Consider the following 13,667-nt stretch of genomic DNA (forward strand, 5'->3'; position numbering starts at 1 on the left):
AGAAACCAAGCACAGCGACTCCAGAGCGACTTCGGAACCAGCGCTGCTATCCAACTCCACGCCACTACCTGCACCGGAGCCGTGGTCCCCGCTGAGTGCAATGACTGCGACTGATGCCACAGGCCTGAGGCCGCCACAGCACCTCCAAGTCCAGCTACAGTGTGAGTCCAGGGCGCTGTGTCACCTATGTCAGTCGCATCCAGCTCCGACTCTGCTGCAGCACGTGAGGCCCTGTAGATGTGATACAGGGAAGTCAACGTCTCACGTCTTGACCTGTTGGACCCATAGACCCCATCTTGTATAAAGGAACCTCTACTGCAACTGTAGAGAACCAATGCCTCTCCTCCCCTGCCCAGCAGTAGGGTAGAGATGTCTCACCTCCCCGGTGGTAGTAAGGAACCAACACCGCACCTGCTCCAGCAATGCCTCACCTCCCCAACTCCGTGCAATGTCTTTGTTTCCTCATCGTCTTCCGAGGTACTGTATCTGGGGTCCGTGCGACCCCGTAACCGGTCCGCACTGCCTTGCAAGTGGTGTCAGACTGGAAAAAGGCATCCTAGGACTGGTTTCATGGTTCATCAGCTAGGCTAGCTTGAATCCAGTGGCGTAGTGAGCATGGGAACCATGTCTGGGCATACCCTTCCCACTTGGGGCGACAAATGCAAAAAGAACAGATGACAGACAGAAACATTCATCCCCAGTCACAAAGATCTGGGTCTAGCTGATGAAGGGTGATACCCTAAAACCGGTCCTAAGATGCTTTTTTCAGGTCCAGGGAGGACCTGGCATGGCAGTTCGGGCTGGACTGTTCTCATGAGGGACAGGGTCAAGGCTGATTTGCATTTGGCTGGGTCCAAACTGGGATGGCGCGGTGAGCAAATAAATGATGGATTAAACCCAGATCTTTGGTACTGGGTGAATGTTTGCATTGTTTAGCATTTCGTCCATCACCTGTTCTTTTAACATTAGGGCTACCCTCATAAACTGTTTGAGTGATAGATTCTGATTAGAAAGGGGTAAACAGGTCATATTTCTGATAGACAGAATAGTAAATGTTAGAAATGGGGTCTTTGGTTGACAGTCAGGTTACCCCCTGTTCAAGCAAGGACCCTCACTCTAGTCAGGGTAAAAGAGAATCCCCCTCAGCTAACCCCTGCTTACCCCTTTGGAAGCTTGGCAGAGCAGTAGGCTTAACTTCAGAGTGCTAGGTGTAAAGTATTTGTACCAACACACACAGTAACTCAATGAAAACACAACAAAATGACACAACACCAGTTTAGAAAAATAGGAAATATTTATCTAAACAAAACAAGACCAAAACAACAAAAATCCACAATACACAAGTCAACTTATCAAAAAAATGCAAAAAGAGTCTTGAAGTAGTTTTAAGCACACACTAACGCTGTTAGCGTGAAAAAGTACCTTGGGTGTGTCAAAAATAACCCCGCACGGGTGAGTGTGCATCAAAAAGGGCTTGCGATGCATTGATTCCACTCACGAGCTGGACCATGCATCGTTTCTCCTTTCGCCGGGTCAGGGCGTGTCGTTTCTTCTCTCCGCAGGAGAGCGGTGCGTCGATCCGGTCAGCGCTCTCGGGTCTGGGAAGGCCTTAGGTTGTTTTTCCACGCCAAGCGGTACTTGAGTCAGAAATCCAGCTGCATGATGATCTGAAAACCCCGCAGCGCAGGTGGCGATCTCCCAGCCTCCGTCAGCTATGCTGCACGTCGTTTCTCCTGCTCTGTGCGTTGATTCTTTGGTCGCGTTTCCGGCGAGCGTTGATTCTCAGCTGCAGAGACGGCAGCGCATCGTTTCTTCAGCTGCAGATCGGAGTCACTTCGATCTTTTCCCCGCACAGTGCTCTGTGTGTGGATTTCCTTGACTTTAGGCTGCCAGCATCTCCTTTCAGGGTCCCAGGAACTGGTTGGGCACCATAGGGCAGAGTAGGAGTCTCTCCAGAGACTCCAGGTGCTGGCCGAGAGAAGTCTTTGCTGTCCCTGAGACTTCAAACAACAGGAGGCAAGCTCTAAATCAAGCCCTTGGAGATTTTTTCTTAAAATGGAAGGAACACAAAGTCCAGTCTTTGCCCTCTAACACTGGCAGAAGCAGCAACTGCAAGATAGCTCTACTAAAGCACAGTCACAGGCAGGGCAGCTCTTCTTCCTCAGCTCTTCTCCAGGCAGAGGTTCTTCTTGTTTCCAGAAGGGTTTCTAAAGTCTGTGGTTTTGGGTGCCCTTCTTATACCCAATTTCTCCTTTGAAGTAGACCTACTTCAAAGTAAAGTCTCTTTTGAATGTGAAATCCTGCCTTGCCCAGGCCAAGCCCCAGACACTCACCAGGGGGTTGGAGACTGTATTGTTTGAGGGCAGGCACAGCCCTTTCAGGTGTAAGTGACCACTCCTCCCCTCCCTCCTAGCACAGATGGCTCTTCAGGAAATGCAGACTACACCCCAGCTCCCTTTGTGTCACTTTCTAGTGTGAGATGCAACCAGCCCAACTGTCAAACTGACCCAGACAGGGAATCCACAAACAGGCAGAGTCACAGAAATGGTATAAGCAAGGAAATGCTCACTTTCTAAAAGTGGCATTTTCAAACACACAGTCTTAAAATCAACTTTACTAAAAGAGGTATTTTTAAATTGTGAGCTCAGAGACCCCAAACTCCACATGTCAATCCGCTCCCAAAGGGAATCTACACTTAAATCAGATTTAAAGGTAGCCCCCATGTTAACCTATGAGAGGGACAGGCCTTGCAACAGTGAAAAACAAATTTAGCAAGATTTCACTGTCAGAACATATAACACACATTACTACATGTCCTACCTTAACCATACACTGCACCCTGCCCTTGGGGCTACCTAGGGCATACCTTAGGGGTGTCTGACATGTAAGAAAAGGGAAGGTTTAGGCCTGGCAAGTGGGTACACTTTCCAAGTCGAATTTACAGTTAAAATTCAAACACAGACACTGCAATGGCAGGTCTGAGACATGATTACAGAGCTACTTATGTGGGTGGCACAACCAGTGCTGCAAGCCCACTAGTAGCATTTGATTTACAGGCCCTGGGCATCTTTAGTGCACTGTACTAGGGACTTACTAATAAATCAAATATGCCAATCATGGATAAGCACATTACATACACATTTTGTAAAGGAGCACTTGCACTTTAGCACTGGTTAGCAGTGGTAAAGTGCCGAGAGTAACAAAAACAGTAAAATCAGAGTCCAGCACACATCAACAACCTGGGGAACAGAGGCAAAAAGTTACCACGCCAAGGATGAAAAGTCTAACAGTAATACAAAATCCTGCTGACTGGCGAGATTGGATTTTATGTTACTATTTTAGAAATGCTACTTTTAGAAAGTGAGCATTTCTCTGCACTTAAATTCTTCTGTGGCTTACAGCCTGTGGACTTACTAATAAATCAAATATGCCAATCATGGATAAGCAAATTACATACACATTTTGTAAAGGAGCACTTGCACTTTAGCACTGGTTAGCATAGCAGTGGTAAAGTGCCCAGAGTAACAAAAACAGTAAAATCAGAGTCCAGCACACATCAACAACCTGGGGAACAGAGGCAAAAAGTTACCACGCCAAGGATGAAAAGTCTAACAGTAATACAAAATCCTGCTGACTGGCGAGATTGGATTTTATGTTACTATTTTAGAAATGCTACTTTTAGAAAGTGAGCATTTCTCTGCACTTAAATTCTTCTGTGCCTTACAGCCTGTCTCCAATCCACATATGGGCTGGGCTGGTTGACAGTTCCCTTGTGCATTTCACCCAGACAACCACGAACACAGGATGCTCAGTCACACCTGCACACATCTGCATCCTGACCAGGTCTTCCTAGGCTGGAAGTGTGGAGGGCCTGACACTTACATGTCAAAGGACAGTGGCCTGACCTCACACAAAGGACTGCCAAACCCCCTACTGGGACCCTGGCAGACGGGATTGTACTGAAAGGGGATCTTGTGCACTTCTAAGCCACTCTTTGAAGTCACCCCCACTTCAAAGGCACATTTGGGTATATAAACTGGGTCCCTGACTCTACCAAACTAGACACTTCTTTGGACAGACACTCTGCACTAGAACTTGCAACCTGCCAAGAGAAGCTGCCTGGCTGCCCAAAGGACTCACCTGGGCTGATTTGCTGTAAAGGACTGCTGCCTTGCTGTTGCCCTGCTGCCTTGCAGGCCCCTGGCTCTACTGAGAAGTGCTCTCCAAGGGATTGGATTGAGCTTGCCTCCTGTTCCTGAAGCATCAGGGCCAAAAGACTACTTCATCTCTGCAAAGAAACTCCTTGTGCAGTGAAAACTGATGCACAGCCTGCTGGAATCGACGCACAGCCTGTCAAGCGATGAGAAAATCACTGCATCACCGAATCAGAACAATATAGCCCAGCTCCCTGAGTGGAGATCGATGCAGCGCCAACTTTGCAACCGGAACTTTGACGCACAGCCCACCGGATGGACACATCGCTGAGCCCGAACAACGCAGCCCGACTTCCTGTGAGAGAAATTGACCCCGCGCCAACCATGCGGCAGAAATTCCGCCGCATGACCTACCAGATCGACGCAACAGCTGTGACTTCATCCAGCACGGCCAGGATTTCCACGCATCGTCCCTGGGTATCAAAAGGTCCCACATCGCAAAGAGGATTCAAGCCTGCACGCCAGCATTTGATGCAAAACCCTTGCTGCGTGTAAAAGAATCGACGCACCATCTGTGTGCGCCCAGAAAACCAACGCACACCTACCTTTTTCATTCATCTTCCCCTCTGTGGTCTTTGCGCGTGTAATTTAGATACAACCCAGGTATTTTGTGTTTGCCAGAGACAATTGCTGCTTTTAAGAACTAAAGACTCTTCTTATCATTACAAAAGTGATATTTCAACTTGTGATTATCAAATCTTGATTGTTTGGACCTTAATTAATCAGATAAATATCTTATATTTTTCTAAACCTGTGTGGTGTCTTTTTTAGTGTTCTCACTGAGTTATTGCATGATTTATTGCACAAATACATTAGACATTGCCTTCTAAGTTAAGCCTGACTGCTCAGTGCCAGGCTACCAGGCGGTGGGCACAGGATAATTTGGATTGTGAATGACTTACCCTGACTAGGATTGGGGTCCCTATTTGGACAAGGGTGTATGCCTCTGCCAACTAGAGACCCCATTTCTAACACCCAGGTAGCCTACTTCTCTGTCAGCTGCGTCAGCATACTCCGAGGAGCTCTGACATCTGCTTCACTGTATCAGTGTATTGAGTTTTGTTGAACACAGTGCCTCTTTTTCTTTAAGGGTGGCTTCCAGTTAGTTAAAGTGTTCTGTGTCTGCTGATATCCCCTACCCAAGCAGTCAGTGGTGTCCAGTCCAGAGGGAATGCAGTATTTTGCTGCGTCTTAGCCATCTTTGATAAGGCTTTTGTGGTTGGCCCAGATATCATCTGGGACGCCCCGGCAAAATGCCTGCCACCATGTTCCATACGCATGTGACTATGTCCCCAGAAGACAGGTGGTATTGACTGATCTGAGAGCAAGGCTGGCTGAGGAAAACATCTTTTTGGTGAATGTCACCACAGGTTTTGACTACTTATATGTCAGGGTGGTCAGAAACATATTCAAGTTCAATCAGAGTATTGAATCCTCCACTACCAAGCTTTCAATTGTAGGGCATTGGAGAAGCAAAGTAGGGTCCCCCTCCCCCGAGCAGATCTATGACATTTTGCGATCTACCAGGTCACTGATGGCAAGTTCCGGGTTTTGCCAAGGTGCCACTTGTTGTGCTCATGAGGGCCTCACTGAATGGTAACAGAGGTTCCTGGGTGAAGGACTTCTGTTAGAACATTAGTTTTGCTCTTTGCAGAAGGTAAGGTGATGTCTATAACCTCTGCTGCTCTCCTGACAGTAGCAAAGGAGGTAGGCTTCTCAGTAGCTGTAGGTGTATTCATCATCATCACCATTAAGAAAACTTTATTTGGCCAGAGTTCCAGCCATAACAGCACAATTCATAAAATACAATAAAACATTTTAAAAGATCATAAAAGTATAGTAAACAATATACAGAACACAAGATATTTCAGTGGGACCCAGCCCCAGATGTAATACCCATTATATGTTCTTCCATGTAGCTAGTGCACGTTTAATAAAATTAATCAAGGCATAACAAGTCTGGGGGGTATCCAACTTTTACAATATAGCTAAGGTTGCCCTGTGCTAACTACAGGTGGCTGTACAAAGAACAGGGACCAGAAAGCACTTCCTGTGCAAAGCGTATTAACTACCAAACAACATAAAGTGCAACATGCTTTATTTTTTGACAGAATCACAGGGACAGTTGGGTAGGTTAACAAACCAGGTGCCTGTCGTGGGTGTATGTATAGAGTCTATATTTGTCAATTATAGGAAGAAACAAAACAAAAGGGTCTTATGATTTTTCTTAGCTAGAATGCTAATATCTCCTTTTATTGATTTTAGTTTACTTGAGTCTTTCTGTTTTCTCTGGAATGTAGTTTTTATTGTTTTCCTCTCTCTTCCCTCTTGTAGGTGTAGCTCATATTCTCCAGAATCCCGTTCCGCAGGGAGCATGGACATCGGTGAGAAAGAGGGAAAAGAGTAAGAAGTAGGTAAGTATAATTCCTCTTTTGGAGTAAATTAATTATGTCTGGTGGGAGGGGGAAAGGATAAAGGAAGAGTAGGGTCTGTGAGGTCTGTGCCTGTAAAGTGAAAATCCTATGTCTCTCAAGTGTCCGAGTGCTCGTGGTGTGCACAGGAAAGAAGCCTTCTAAATAAGACTTTCCCACTCCTTTCTATGTTTCTTTCAGATTACACCCCTCCTCCCCCTCCTTTCTGCTCCTAATATAGGCATACGGATATTGTAAACATCCCCGTACCTGCATTAGCCACGTCCCTCCTGGGACGTGGCAGGTAGCGATGTCGTCCTTACTCGGCGGCTCAGCTTTGGTTAGGAACTCCGGTTCTCGGGCCTTCTTTGCCTCCTTTGACTCCCCGCCCCTGCCGTCGTCAATGGTCTTTGTTTTCTCCTCTGCGCTCTCGTCCTCAGATGTCGGTCTCTTGCACTCTTACTCCCTTCGTGCCAGCGTCTTCCCGAACCTTCTCTCTTCCTCTTTAGAGACGGAATCAGCTTGTTCTTACGAGTTGGCGCATCTACCGTAATCAGCTACTTCGTCTGGGTTGACGCGTCTCCCATAATCAGCTTCACTTTCCGAAGTGCCTCTGGAGCATTCGTCTATTGGCCCCACTCGTGTGGTGGGGCAGTCCGTAACAGCTAACCTGTTACAGTGCCCTAGCAAGGATATGTACACAAAAATGAATTACATTAAAATAGAACCTGGTGAGACAAATCTGTGTCTCTCATTGTGAACTACTGTGAAATAAAACTCCAGGCGTAGTGAGTGTTTAATAGACACATAGTTTAGAGCTGTCTGTGATTGATAAAAATCCATCACACAACCTTCTTCTCTCCACTTATTAATCAATGGTTTGGTTCCCCTGACAATAGTTTCTGGGTTTATAAAATACCCTTAAATTCCCAAATTCATAAAAACAGATTTTACATATTTCAGCCACGAAATGGACCCGGCATTACCCAAATGGAGACAGTCTTGTAAAATCTCTCTCATACGGATTGCTTCTGGGGTCTACCAAATTCTCAACCAAAGAAGTAACATGCTAATTTTAATTCTGTCCTCTATATAGTTTGTTCCAAGTTCCAGATGACAAACAATAGTAGAGAGAGTCTGTGGTACTGCCAACAAATTATGCAGAAACTTGTTTTCTACTATTTGAAGGGAATCTTCTTTTTTATAACCCCACACTCCTGCTCCAACGGTCGCTACTCGAACACATTTGGCATTAAAAATTGCAGAAAGTTCCTGCACCGGTTTTTGCTCCAACCTTCTCTCAAAATTCAGAACAGAGTAAATTTATCTCTGTAAGTGAAGGGAACGTGATCTAAATAAAAGGCTCCAACTCATCTTGGAATCAAACTTGATTCCCAAATAGGTAAAATTATCTACTTTGGCTTTCTCAGTGCCACCCAATTGAAATTTCTTAGTTTTTGTTCTTTTAGGGCCCACTATCATGACAAAATATTTACCCATGTTTGTTTTTATGCTTAAAATATGCAAAGAATGTTTAAACCCATCTAAGATGGTTTGCAACCCCAGAGCCGCTTGCGCAAATAGGACGGCATCATCTGTATATAGCAGTACTAGAATTGATAGTACCTTGATTTTGGGTGTGTCTTTCCCTACACAGCGCAGACATTCCTCCAAGCCATTCATATACAGTAAAAACAGCAGAGGGGCTAACACACAACCTTGCCGTACACCCATCCTTGACCTAATTTCAGAAGAGAGTTCCCTGTTTATCCCATACCGGATTTTTACTAAAGTGTGAGAGTGCATCCTGTACCACTTAGGGCAACTTTAAGAGCAGAGTCAAGACTGATTTCCATATGGCTGGATCTGGACTGGAACGGCATGGCGAGCAAAAAAACTGATGGATTAAACCCAGATCTGTGACTGGGGGTGAATGTCTGATTTGTTCTGAATTCCGTCCATCATATGTTTTTTTTGCATTTGTTGCCCTAAGTAGGAAGGGCATGCCCAGACGTGGGTCCCATGCTTGCTGTGGCACCAGATTCCAGCTAGCCTGGCTGATGAGGGGTGATACCCCGAAACCAGTCCCAGGATGCTTGTTTCTGGTCCAGGGAGGATTTGACCTGGCAGTTTGGGCTGAACTGTTCCCACTGGGAGCATGGTCAAGACTAATTTGAATAATTGGTACCACTACTGCCACTTTCCGTGATGGAATTGGATGACCAGTAATAGAGGCCCTGAAAACATTTGTTAAAATGGGTGTCCACAAAGTAACCTCTGATTTAAAAAGATCTGTAAGAACTAAGAACCCTGTCTGGGCCGGGCGATTTCCCAGATCCGCTCTGATTGATTGCTGCTGCTACATGCTTTACATTAATTGACTGGCTAAGTAAATAGAGTTCTTCTTGGCTCAGCTGTAGTTCAACCGAAGTTACTAATGTGGAAGTATCCTTTTTGCAGCTAAATACAGCAGCAAAATGTTCTACCCAGGAATAGACAGTGATGTTAGTGCCGATGCTTGGTTTAATATATCCTGAAAAGAAGGGTTTGTTCAGAATCTTCCAAAAACTTACATTGTCCTTTAAAGTAGTTGCATTCTCCAAGTCCTTCCATGCTTCACTTTTAATTTCAACTTCCCTTTGAGCTAAAGCCTTCCTATAATCATTCCTACAGAACTTAGGCCCTTGTTTATACTTTTTTAGTGCTGCATTTGAGTCCTTTTTTGACGCACACATACAATTATATTTAGCAAATTTGCGCCGCTTTTGCGTCAAAAAAGGACGCAAATGCGGCGCTAAAAAAGTATAAATATGGGCCTTAATTTCTTCCTGGTGGTGTTTTTTTTTGGCAAGGGCCTGTTTGACTCACGTTTATACCAAGGTATATGTTTGGTTAACCCAGACTTTCAGGGTTTCATTGCTTCTGGCTTTGGCCAGCCAAGTAGTCCTTATCACAGAGAGGGCTTCCTTTGGTAGGTCCTGTAGCAAGCCTGAGTTTGTTTTCAGTCAAAAGGTAGATTTATTTTTCAGAGCCATATGATCGTCATCTCAATGTGATGGTAACACTGGGACGTACTTTATAATAATAAGTTAAGGTGGGCACTCTGGTGTAATTGAGGGTAGACTGCACTGGACCTTCCAGAAATACAAGGTCTGCTAATGCCAACAGGTGTTTTTAAACTCTTACTTGATGTTTGAGCCTTCTGAGCAAACTGATCTGTCCATCCAGAGCTAGCCCCAGCATGCAGACTAGTGAGATTTTGTGTCACCTTTGGTGCTTGGGGGTGCTGCAAAACAGGCAAGTGGGATCTCTCTACTAATATGAACAGTGTGATTGAGACTCCACTCCTGCCACGAACAATGAATTGCAGTAACTTCCAGGCTCCCCAGTTGCTGGTGTTACATGAGGCTGCATCTAGCTGCTTTATCTTTACTCTGGATTTTCTCCTGTCTTAGAGTGTCGCCACTGTCTTGACACCCTGGCTGGCATCAACATGGATCTGAGGAATCCCTCTTACCTCCCCTGAGTCAACAGTTTGTCTTGCCAGACGTGCTGTCCCACAGCCTCTGACCACCACAGCACGGTCACCAGCTTTACCCTGCTGGTGCTCCAGCAGATCACCTCCCATGGGCTGGTATCAATTCCAAATCACCGTTACGTTCTCAGTAGCCCCCGCAGTAACACCACATTGCTGCCTCAGCATTCCTTAGGTCCTCAAGTGGCCCTCCACAAGCGTGGAACTCTCTCCTGCAGGTCAATGCAAGCCAGGGGTCTCCATCTTACGCAGGCCCTCTCCAGGGCTCAGGCTTGTTGCTAATCTCTTATGTTTTGCTCTCACAGTCTCTAGTGTCTGAAATGTATTGCTGCAGGGAAGACACACGTCATTTTCTGTCCCCTCAGTGTCAGCGTATACTGTTGTTCAGAGGAACTGTGGCAGATATTTTGTCCCTTTGGAAAAGCCTAACGCTATTGTGGCCATCTTGGAATCGAGCAATGTAACAGCACCTCACCTACTATAAATGTGAACTTCTGTTTTGTGCATGCTGTAAATGTGCCTGGAAAAGCATTTGTTTTTACCAGGTGTGTGCCTGTACCCATTAAAACTCATAATTTTGATGGGAGGTTATTCCCTGTGTTGATATCAGATTAATCAATGCACATGATAACAACACACCTTCATAGACGAACAATACTTTTTCATACACAAAGTCACAGTATCCCTGTTGGATTCTCCTGTCATGAACTCTCCGTCAACCCCAGCACATAGGTACGTGGTGTTTTGCTTTCCTTATCTTATGACCGAGCTGACAAAACTTCTCTGGAATGCATTTCTTAGTTTAAAGAAGACATGTATTATTATTACTATACCACGAGGTTCCTGAAAGACGAGATTAGTAGGTTGGAAGCACACGTTTAAAAGCAGTCACAGCAATGAAAGCAAAATATATCAAAGTACTTCTCAGTTGCAATGTACACAGCAAATACATGTGATTATATTATAGCATAACTTCAAAGCAAAGAATAAAAGCCAAAATTCTTCACCGTAGGGCCTATCACTGCTCGTCATCTTTCTCATGCCTGCAAGTTGATGACTCCTGTTCAACTGCGAGAAAGAGATTTTCCACCCAAATGGGAGGTCAGGCAGCTGACGTCCGCTCCTGACTGAAGTCTTGGAAAATTCCCTCTCGCTGCTGCCCAGGGACACCGTCTTATAATGAAAAAACCTGCTAACAGGCCCCTTCCTCCAGTCACAGCTGGAAAAGAACAAGCTGGAGAGTGGCCAAGTCTCCAAAACCTCGCTCATTCCCAAAGCTGAACAGAGAGGAAAACACCAAAATATACGCTCTCTTATCACGCTAGGGTTCGGTGTGAACACAATACGAAAAACACAGCTTGGTCTACAATGTGGAAAAACACAGCTCATCTGCAATGTCTCAACTGCAATGTCTAACTCCACGATAAAGCCCATAGGCAGCTAAACTGAATACAAAATGTAATGTCTAATGCCACGTTAAAGCCAATAGGCAGCTAACCTAAATACCAAATGTAATGTCTAATGCCATGTTAAAGCCAATAGGCAGCTAAACTGAATACAACATGTAATGTGCTACTGATGAACACTGAACAACTAATTTGCGCAGTGGTGAAACACAAAGTCATTGGTCAAACACAATTAATGGCATAACATATCCACCCTATGACCAATGACCTTCTCTTATTTCAAACAAAAACAAAAAAAAAACAATTATAAGCAAATCAGGTTTGAATGATAAAAGCAATCGCTGTAAAGCAATGGAAGTGGATTAACATATTGATCTCATCACCTTTCAGATCAGATACAGCTACAATGAAAAGACTGAAGCCTATATACTCTGATTGGGATAATAACTGATTGAATAGTGTCTCTAAAATAGCAAGTTGAGGTAGCATGAGTTCTACTCATGTAAAGGTACATGGTCCACCTGAAAGGTTTGCTGGAATGTCAGTGAAAGTCAGGTTTCCACACGAAAAAACACAGACAGTTAACTTCCAATGTTGCTTAGTTCCAGTGGAAGAATGTAATCAAACAAGTTGACAAACTTTATATTGATCGCATGTAGAACTTAAACTGAAGGCGCCAGTTGCGCAAAATGGATCCATGGGGTATGTACTTTAATCAATCAGGTTCAGGTTGGGGGTGCGGTCCCTCCCCCGACCCCACACGCAAACACCCAAAGAGAGACCCCACAGCACACTCATGGTCAGTGGTGGGTCGTGGTAGGATCTGCAAAAGAAAAAAGTATGACTTTTCTTGCAAATAACATTTGTCATCAGGAATATGTTCCCATTTTTCCTGTCCTGGTTTCATGATCAACAGAACATTGTTGGGACCCTTTGCTATAATTTCTGCAGGTTCTGGAGGGTCACCTGGGGATTCAACCCACACTTTAGCACTGAGGTTTTTATCTGCTTCACCACAGCTTCCCTTTCATTGCACTGTCAGAAGGGCTGGGGCAGACTCCTTCCTTACCAAACCTCCATTCACTGAACTTATGACAAGTTGGGCAATTCTGTCTCCAATCTGTATGAATAAATCAGATTCTCCTCTAATTATCAGCATAATTCTGATTTCTCCTTGGTAATCTGCAACAATCACTCCCCCTAAAACCTGATCAATTTGCCATATCTGTCCTGGTAACTTTCCTCTCCCCAACTGATCTTTGACTGTTTGTGGAACAGATCTCTGTTGTACGTGCTGACAAATAGGGCATTGCAAAATCACTGTTTTTATCAAATCTAGGGGAATGTGCATCTCTTTAATGTCTGCCCACCTGTAAGTGGCTTTTTCTCCCAGCTGTCCACATTTCTGATGCACCCACTTAGCCATCCCCACCAACTCAGAATTCTGGGTGGACACTTCTGTCTTTGCACTTTTCTCTTTAACATCTGCAAGGGAATTGAACCAGTTCTGTACAAGCCATGTGGAAAACCAAAGGGCTAATCCATTGGCAGTGAACCAAGAATCAGTGTAAAAATGACACGTCTCAAGCAGCTCTTGCTTCAAAGTCTGACACACATTGTACAACTCTGCATATTGTTTACTTTTTCCTTCTCCTGTGGTAGACAACAACGTTTCAATAATTGGATTGTATAACACTGCTTTCCATTGTCTTTTAGTATCCATGCATTTCAGTGAATCACTAGTCAAACAAACACACTTTTTATCCTCAGGGGACAAGAATTCAAATGGTGCACTCAATTTCACTGGTGTCTCTTTTACCTGTGGTACTCCCTGCACCCTCTCCTCATCCTGTAAAGGGGCTTGTGACACCTGTTCATGTAGGGCTGCAGTGACTTGAGCCCCGTTTTGTATGTACCAGATCCAGTGTATGATACTAGCCTCTTGTGCCTGTCCTATACTGAGAGATTTAGGTGAACTCATCACCCACTGCATGATTGGTAGTTCAGGTTTCAGAATTGCATTATCATTTAATGTCATTTGCTTAGTATTCACTAGAGCCCAATAACAAGTCAAAAACTGTTTTTCAAAAGGAGTACAGCG

This window comes from Pleurodeles waltl, chromosome 12 (genome assembly GCF_031143425.1).
Source record: "Pleurodeles waltl isolate 20211129_DDA chromosome 12, aPleWal1.hap1.20221129, whole genome shotgun sequence".
Classification (NCBI taxonomy): domain Eukaryota; kingdom Metazoa; phylum Chordata; class Amphibia; order Caudata; family Salamandridae; genus Pleurodeles; species Pleurodeles waltl.